Here is a 9,651-nt window from a genome sequence, read left to right on the forward strand (position 1 = left end):
GAACCAAAGCAGAGATAGGAAAGGTTACTGTTAAACATTAGATTTTACAGTTATAGATGTAATGCTAACTGGCTGCTGTAAAAAAGAGAGAAGCTTGAAAAGCCTGAGTAGAGTCAGCCAATTATAGCCTTCACAAGTTTATCTGCTAAATGGTCAGATACGTCCAGTGAGAAACAGAGGCCTGTTACAAACTGCCAAAATAAAGCTGCTTTGGGTCTCTTTGGAATTATGCTATTTAAATGATGCATTGGTCCTAAGAGTCCGGAGGTCGCACCAAAGCCACACTCCATTCCTAAGCACTGAAGTGCAGCTTTGGTGCAGCTTCCGGATTCTTAGGATGCATGCATCATTTAAACAGCATACCTCCAAAGAGACCCGAAGCAGCTTTATTTTGGCAGTCTGTAACAGGCCAGAGAGTGGGAAAGAGAAGACATAAGAACAGATTCAATCTCGAGAGGGATAGTTAGAGATAGGGCAGTTAGTAATTAGGGGAAAAAAATAGTTAGGGCCAGGAACGGACAAGATCACCATAGGAATCTTGGCTTCAAGCTAAAAGTGTGAAAAGAGATCAGAAAGAAGTGTTACTTTGGTTGCATCTGCACTGCAGAAGTCATGCAGTCAGACACCACTTTAGCTGCCATAGCACCATCCTGTGAGTTTTGTGAGGCAGAGGCTTAAGACTATAAAAACTATCAGGATTTCATAGGATGGGACTAAAGCACTTAAAGTGGTGTAGATCTGCATCATTTTGACAGTATAGATGCACCTTCTGTTTTAACTAAAGTGTTATATTTTATTGGTCTCAATTCAACATCCCCACAGCATAATGTAAAGATCCATATGCAGCCCTTACACTATGCTGATCCATATACCATCCTCCCTGACTCACTTTAAAGCCCCAAAGCAATGCCAAATAGGCTTTATGTGTGTCACCATGAACAGACAGGATTGGAAAAGGTCTCACTTACTCTTCCCCATAGCTTTATGTACATACAAGGACATAACTGTATGTATATACAAGGACATCAGTCCTGGGATGCTCCAGAGGTCTCAGCATTTCTGTAAGCATTGAGGGGGGATGTCAGATACTACTCTGATTCTATCTGTTCAGTTGAAGCATGGAAGGGCAGTGTGTGACAGCTTTGGAGTAGATCAGGAGAGAGGATTTGGATGCAGGTGTCCCAGTCTGAATTCTCACTAATATGTTTGTAGAACCAGCATAATGTTACTTGTTTAATTTACTTGTTATGCAATAAGTCTTCACTGATTTACTTTCTACATCTCTCTGAGGAAATGATTTCATTCAAGAATTTAGGAGAGTAATTGTTCATACTTTACCAAACTTAACAGCAATTTCAATACATGCGCTGGCCCCATATAGTGGTTACCAAAGTACTATGTCCAGGAAGGAAGCTTAGGGTTAAAAAGGGCAAGTTGTTTTATAGCAACCCAGTGGTTGCAACCATGCAGCCAACTGGAAAAATAATCTGTCACTATTGCTATTACAGTGTTTTTTTTAAAAAATAAAAAGATCTCTCAGTTTTCTCCGTTTGCTCAAAAATTACTGAATAGCTATTTCAATTATTTTCAAAAAATGTCTGAATACTAAAGCCATTGGTCAGCAGTTCAAAACATGTTCACCTCTCTCCCATCTGTTGCCACAATACTCGCAACAGAAAACAAGATTGCGGCATGAAGTACAGCCCAGTCCAAACAGGTAATATTTCTCTTCTGCTATTTAGTGAGGCCACACCCTATAATTATAAAAGTAACTAAATTTTTAATTATAGTACAAAAAGAGTCACACTAACCCATGTTCAGGTACAAACATTGTTTTATCTTAGCTAACAGGAAAAGGGAAACTTTTTTATTTGCAAGTAGTTCATTATTTGTAACTACATAATTGTGTCTCTACTTTGGAAGTAATTTGGGGAAGGCTGACAAATAGGGTGATATTCTGAAGACTGAAATTCCCATTTGATTCCCCATTATTTTTTAAGATAGTTTGTTTAGCCTTTTCCTTTGCTTCAGCAATAGCAGTTGTATTTAAAATAGCAAAACCAGTTTATGCAACCTGTTATTTGATCCTTTCCTAAAGTAAATAAATTACCCCCATTCCAAGTGTCAGCATAGCATTTTTCACAGGGAAGATTTAATCAAAAGTGTATTTTAGTTGGCACGGCTGTAAATTTTTGTGTATTGCTTCAGCAGTGTTGTGAATGCATCTCTTCCTGAAGAGATGACAGGTAATACATTGCCACCCCATTATGCTGAAATAACCATGTATGTGCATATGCAGTTGTACTGAAATGAACAAATGATCATCCCCTCCTCTGTTGATAAGGTTAATCTGTGTTTCCCCAGATACATTGTTTAAACTTTGCACTTGCCAAAATGTGATGCCATAAATGATAGAAAATGAAAGCTAACTAGCTTCAGCCCATTTTTCACATCGAAGTTGTGGTATACATCTCTCAACAAAGCATCATTGTGAATGACATGTGCATATATGTGTGTGTGTTTGTATGTATGTACGTATGTGCGAAGTATATGTGTTAAGTGTGATATCATGCATGGTTACAATTACCATATGTATGCAAGAAATGTGAAAAGAGACAAGCTGCTTAGCTTTAACAGTAGTTTGTAGTTTGTTTAAGTCAGTATCTCATACACATGGGATTTGCACTTGCACAGAGCAACATCTTGAGAACCTCTAAAGATCAGAAGAGTTTGCAGCATCTCCTCTTGTATGGTCTCTTTACCAAAAAGAGACTCTTCAGGACCAACCCAAGACATTTTGTTACTTGGAGCCAGTTAAGGTATGACATATCGAGACAGCAACCTTGTTGTACGTCAATAAGCAGAAGCTTTTTTTTTTTTTAAATCAATTCTCCATATTTTCAGTAACAAACACACACACACCACAAATTATACAGCTAGCCACTGTGGCACTTTCCTGGCCAGAACAAAATCCGTTGGTTGAGGCAGCTTCCTCATTCTGCATAGTGGGGATGTTAGCCCTGTTTGAATTTAGCCAATCCTCACAAATGTTCCATAGCTCCTTGCCTCTCTTTAGATGATTGTTGAACATTCCAGCTGTCGAACCTTTCATTAACCTTTCATTTCACTCCTCAACATTTCACCTCTTTAAGCTAGCCAGCTGAGATCAAAATATGATCTTATGAGAGCTGCTGGCCCAGTTCTGATCAACCTTTTCCATTTTTTTCTCGCTAGATAGCCTGACCCACATCAATATTTTAGAGTTCATGGAAGCTCACATGTTTTTGCTGAACCATTTTCATTTATTTTTTCCCCTTTTCATTTCATTTCATTATTTAATTTTTCTGCATATTAGGAAATTTCCTAATGCTGCTCAGCACACTCTGGATCTTATTTTCTGTATTGAGTGGAGTGATGGTGATCTTGGTGAGGAGGAACTGTTTTTGTTTTTTACAGCAACTACTTCCAGTTTTACAGGAGAGATCCATGGTTCTTAGCTCAGTTCCCAAAGGAGCTCCATTACAACCAGAAGTAGTTCCTGTAAAAGTCAGCATGGATTCACCCCACTTCTCCCAAACCAGTAGAACCATTGTCCATCTCTCATGAAAATCATATGCACTTTCATGTGTTTTTGAACTGAAGCTGACAGGATACCTCAACTAGGCTAGCAAGGTCTGTCAGGACCTGCAGACCAACAACATCTAGAGGCTGTTATCTCTCATTTTAGAGGATTTATGTTTATCTATGATATAATATTATGATGACTTCAATAATCATCCAGTTAGGAAGGTGTTATTAAATGTCTGGATGAAGGTTAAAGAAAGATTTTTATTTTAAGCTACTGTTATGTGTTTCAGTCCAAGAAGCCTTGTTTTGGAAGATGGGCCCAAGATCAAAAATGGTTAACTTACAGAGATATAATAAAACTATATAATCTGGAAAATATAGAAATAAAAACTAGAGAGGAATTGAATAACAAAAAAAAAAATAATAGCCAATGTTTTAATTATTTACAAATAAAATGAAAGTATGCAGAAGGCATGAAAAATTTAGGAACAGAAAAAAAAAATGGAATGTGTTAGAAGACATTTTATGGCAACCAGACAAAAGGAAAGTATCAAAACTTTTACTTTATTTAATAACAGCAGTCAGGATTTTGGTCACAAAAAATTGGAAATTGGAAGATCCACCAACAAAGGAGTAATGGGTGCATAAAATAAGTGAAATTAGAGAATTAGACAGACTGACATTTATGCTGAACAATAAGAATATGATGAAAGTAAAAAAGGACTGGCAACCAATTTTAAAATATTGGGAAGAAATTTGGGGAATAAATAAGAAACTCATAGAAAATTAGGATTGCAGTTAAAAGATAAGAGAGAAAATAAAACCAAAAGGAATTGTGAAATCTGTAGCTAATCTGAAGAGAAGAAGTGTAAATTAGATATCATACTTGAAATTAGAAATGGAAAGTATATTAAATAAAATAAGAGATTACTCTTGTAATGGGTTACATTTGGAAAGAAGGACAAAAAGTATGATTACAATGTAATACGGGAAACTAGGTAGGAAAAAAAAAGGAATAGAGTCTTTATAGGATTGGTGATAGAAGGAGGTACTATAAAGGACGGGGGAAGAAGGTTACTATAAGGATGTGGTTTTGTGTTTTTTTATTGTAAGAATGATGATAGTAAAAAATATTTCCCAAAAAACAAGTAGAGGATGCGTGCCACTGAATACCAAGGAACAAAACTAAGAGGGAACAACTGCTTTCACAGTTTGCTTATGGGCTTTCTGGAGCCACCTGGTTGTTCACTGTGGGAAACTGGATACTGGCCTTGACAATCCTTTGAGCCGTTGCAATGCTTTGAGCAGCTGCAATGCATAGTGCTCCAAGCAAGAGGAAAGTGTCACAACAAGGAAGCAGGCATTACTCCTTGAAAAAACTGTGGTTAAGTTTTAATTCATTCAGATGAATTTCACACTGTAATATTTAGTTAAAAGCTGGGACAATGGGACAGAACTAGTTGCCATCTACATCTTAAGCAAAACACATTTAAAAAATCAGTCTGTTGTGAAGATGTTGTGTAGAAAGCAATGTAACACCCAGAAACTGCTCACGGCAAGGGCAGGTATAAAGGAAAATTGACCAGAGTTCAGATAGTCAATAGTTCTCTTAGCGGAATAATGGGAATTGGACTAGACTCATAATCCATTAGTTACAATATCACAATCAACTAATACATTTTCAAAGCTGCTACCTTGCCTGTGCAGTTCAAGCTGTATTACTTGCCAGTGAATAATAATAATTTCAAGTAGTTTTTTTAAAAAGAAATAATTATAATAATTATAAAATAAAGTGTTGATCTTTCCACTCTGTCAGTGTCCTTACATTCTCTTTGCAAGATTTCCAAATTGGGGTGGGGGCATCTGAAAGAGCAACAAAAAAGATGCAAAGCAAAGTTGATTGTCCTTGGAATGACTCCTGCTCATTTTCAAATGATGAAACCTGACAAGATAGAAAAATAAATGCTGAGAAAGTGAACTAAAGCAATTTGACAAAGATTATTAGGCAGGCTAATGACAGCAATCCTATTACCTGAGTTCTCCTAATTTCAAAGGTTTGGAGCTCCTCCCCTCCACATAATAAATTTTACATGGAAATGTACATTATTTGTTGCATAGACTAGGGCGGGGGAGTAATCTGACACAAAACTGGGATACAATAGACGGAAATAAGAATCTGGATGAATGTGACCTTGACAAATCTGTAGAGATTTAGCTGGTAGAACAATTATTTCTCAGTTGTAGCCCCCATTTATGGATTTTTTTTTTAACCAAAGAGCCTATCTTGTGTGACAGCTCCACTCCATATTATGCAGTGTCTATGAATCAAGCTGCATCCAGTTAACAAAGGTTTGATTTAACCACTTAGGAAATAGAGTTACATAAGATCAAGGTGGATACTCTTTGCAAATCAAGCTATTAGAGAGATGTCAAACATCTGATATCTTCAGGGGCCAGAGCTATTTAAAATATAATGTCTTGGCCGCCTTTGTTCTCTCATTGCTATTATTGTTTTGTATTCTTGGTGTAAGTCTGAGGAAGGACTGATAGAAGCAACATCCAGAAAGGCCACATTCCTGGCTTCAGCATCCAAGCAAAACGTGAAATGAGAATATCTACCTTTATGTAAGTGGGAAAGGACTCTTACGTTGGGGGCTTTAGGGGTTTTGTTATATTACTTAGCTGATCGTTGATTGCAAAAGCAATTAGCTCTCAGATATCTAAAGCTAAGTACATAGGATGCATGATGCCTTCTTAGCCTGATGTTATTTTCTCCATCTAAAACAACAACAACAACAACTTTATTTCCATACTTCTGTGTTTAACCTTATTGGCACTTTGACTATTTGGGTACATTTCCCCCCATGGAAAATGGAGGGAAAAGGATATTTGCTTCAGGTTACTCATCACTCCACGTCTGACAGGGGAAAAGGAGGGAGGACATTGGGATTGTGCAGGTATGATCTGGAAACTCTTGGTTGGCTAGGCCTCCCCTTTTCCTTAAGGGCTTAGACAGAGGAATCACTGACACTTTGGAACCTAGATATATCCTTAGTAGAGAGGAAAGGCTTCCCTCCAACCAAGTCTCTCTAAAAAGAAGTATTTTGTGTTGATTTTGTTGATATAACTGCATTCTGATGTACTCATTGTTTAATAGCTGTATGTGAATGGCTTACAACTGAAAATACATAGAAATTCATTAAGAAAATTGTTGACCAACTCATTAATAATGAGACCAGACACAGAGAACTGGGTTATAAAATGGGCAACTTTATTTAACTCAACTTATTTCTTCGAGAACTGCAAAAAAACAGGGGGGAGAACCTTGTGTAGGAACAGCTGGCGGATGGTCTGCTCCAAGACCAATTCCTCAGCTTCCAAAGGGCGAAAATGCCTGAGCCCCAAGGGCAATCCATAATTGGGTTGCTCCCTAGCTGGCATCCGGAAGGCCAACCCAAGGCTCCCCCACTTAACTCGCCAGACTTAAGTGAGGGTTTAAATCTCAAGCCAGCCCCAAGGCAAGTCTCTTTCCCTTCGCGTTTACTCGCAAGACCTACACATGAGTTCCAGAGACCTAGCTTCACCCTTTAGGAGGGTGCCGAGGTGTCACCGAAACGTCTATCTCCCCCTGCCTATGCGTGGAACCTATTTATGACCACACCCATGCCAATTGTCAAAGTCCTCAACTAACAGTGTGGGGTAGGTAAAAAAAACCTTGGAAATGGGAGAAAATTTTTACCCGGCCCTGAGGCGACCAGAATTAATTTTCACACTGATGTCGAGGCGGGAGGGTGGGCCAGCGTTTGAAGCCAAGTGAGAGGAGTTTGGGCAGGGAAGCCTCAAGCAGGCTAAACCCCTTCCCCTCCTCTCCCAACAGCCAGCAGAGCATGCTGTTTTCCTTTAAAATGCTGGTCTCTCTAATGAGAGGCCAACCAAATCTCCTCCCCAGCCCAAAAGGTCAGGGAGGAGAAGAAAAAAAATGAACTATTTAATCTGAATTATCTATATCCCTGAGATGACCAAGAAAGTGTGTGTGCATGCGCACATGTGTGTGTTAGAAGTTGAAAACCAAGTAGTTTAATCAGTAAAACTGACCATACAATGGGCACATTTCTTCTCCCAAGAGGTTTTTCCCACTTTCAGCCAAATGAAAAGGGAAACTGCACATGAGATACTGCATGTCTAAACCAGATTTGGTGCCATATTAACACTCTGCATCAGAACTGACAGAAAATATGGCTGCTGTTGTATACCTGTAGCCGATGGAGAGATATTGTTACTATGCTTCATGCTCACATTATTTCCTTCATGCTTCAGGCAAAAGAAATAATTCTAACAGGTGTGGACAACTCCACCAGATCTCAGGATAAATTTTCTACTTCTATGACCCAGTGGCTGCAAAGACTGCTAAAAAGGTCAAACCAACCAAACATCCAAACCACTGACCCCATTGAGGGAAAAACTTCAGAAGAGGTTTGTACAAGGAAGATTACAATGACATCTAGTAATTGTTCTATTATGCTAAGCTTCTTGGTCTGTTATGCTTCTTGGCTTCTTTCTCCCAGAAGACTCTGCAGTATTAGCTAATGCTAAGTTTGGGGCTTTAATTGTTGTTAAATCCTGGCATTTGCCTATGTTTATCACCAGTACATGCTTGGCATAGCCCTGGAATGTAGGGATAAACTTGCACTGTTAAGTTATCCCTAAGATGTTAGATGCAAACACAGTTAATTAGTTATCAAAATAATTGTTATTAATTAGTTTATTTAGACACATAGAATAGAGACAGGTGCTATTAATCAGAAGCATGGATTTAACAAAGAACAGGTATGATTGTTGGAAAGTGTTAGCGTGTACAAACTCCAGTAGGATTTTTTTCCCCCTGAAGCTCAGAAAATAAAGTTTTATTCATCATTGCCCTGAGGTTCCTCTGCTCTTGCTTCTTGGGGTTCCCAAAAGCTGACTGGAGATGTGAGTTGCTATGTGGGACTTGCTTTAGGGTAGGGGCTTAATTTTAACATATGCAAGTTTGGCTTACTACTTAATCTAAATATCATGCCTTTCACCCACTCATGTGTGTATTGCCTCTGTCTCCGTCCAAAAACCAGCCTTATTTAACATAATACTAGTTAGCCATCCAGCCAAACAGAAGTAATCAGAAGGTCACTTTTGGTTTTGCCAAATGAGAATTTAAAAAGTAAATATATGTTATTCTCTCTGTGTGTGTTATTTTAAAGGTTTATTACAGTTCCTTGAGGCTTCTATTAAGATACAGTTCACCCATTTTGTAGGAAAGGATGCCGCCATGACAACATTTCCTGTCTGTGATGTGCTGACGCTGCACCATCATGGTGGTCCCCGTGTGAACCGGAGGCTGCCATGATGGCGCCGCTGCCGCACCCTAGGGTTTGAGAATGTGTGGTTGCTGCATGCTCCCGAACCCTTGTTTCGCCGCTGGCATGCTGCTTCCCGCCCATCTGTACCAGGCCTGAAAATCTGGATCCAAAACCCACTTTGGGGGATTACATCACACATTCCAGAAAACACTATGTAATAGCATTATTTTGTACATGGTTTCTGTGTGATCATGAATTGTCCAAGATCATTCAGTGAATTTGTTAGTGAGAGGGGATTTATCCTTCCCCCCATGTTCAGGTCCGCTGCTTTTGCCTAGATATGTTGCCATGATTTGTCATTTGTTGACTCAGAACACAAATCTTGGAATCTGTTTAGTGAGGTGTAGTGGGACTGGATGACTTGTCCTTAGACAGACTGCCAAACATTGTCATTTTTTTTAAAAATGGGATCAGCGAAGAACTTGCAGTCCAATTGCTCATGCCTTCCTCCCACTGCACCTAATATTTGACAATCAGTCCTCACTTTGGCAATTGTGACCATAGTCACAGCAGAGAGGCAGGTGGGGGAGGTTTCACTCCTCTTCATGTATCACACTTTTTTGTCTCCTCCTCTCACTAGAGATATTGGGAGCCTTTGTCACTTGGGCACGTTACAGACCACCCCTTTGGGGAAGCCTGTAGGCGCTCCTTTCCCTGCCAGATCGGGTCCTCAGCTGCCAGACCGGCA

Source organism: Sceloporus occidentalis, unplaced genomic scaffold, assembly GCF_023333645.1.
Source record: "Sceloporus occidentalis isolate IW3139 unplaced genomic scaffold, rSceOcc1.0.p SCAF_3, whole genome shotgun sequence".
NCBI classification, from domain to species: domain Eukaryota; kingdom Metazoa; phylum Chordata; class Lepidosauria; order Squamata; family Phrynosomatidae; genus Sceloporus; species Sceloporus occidentalis.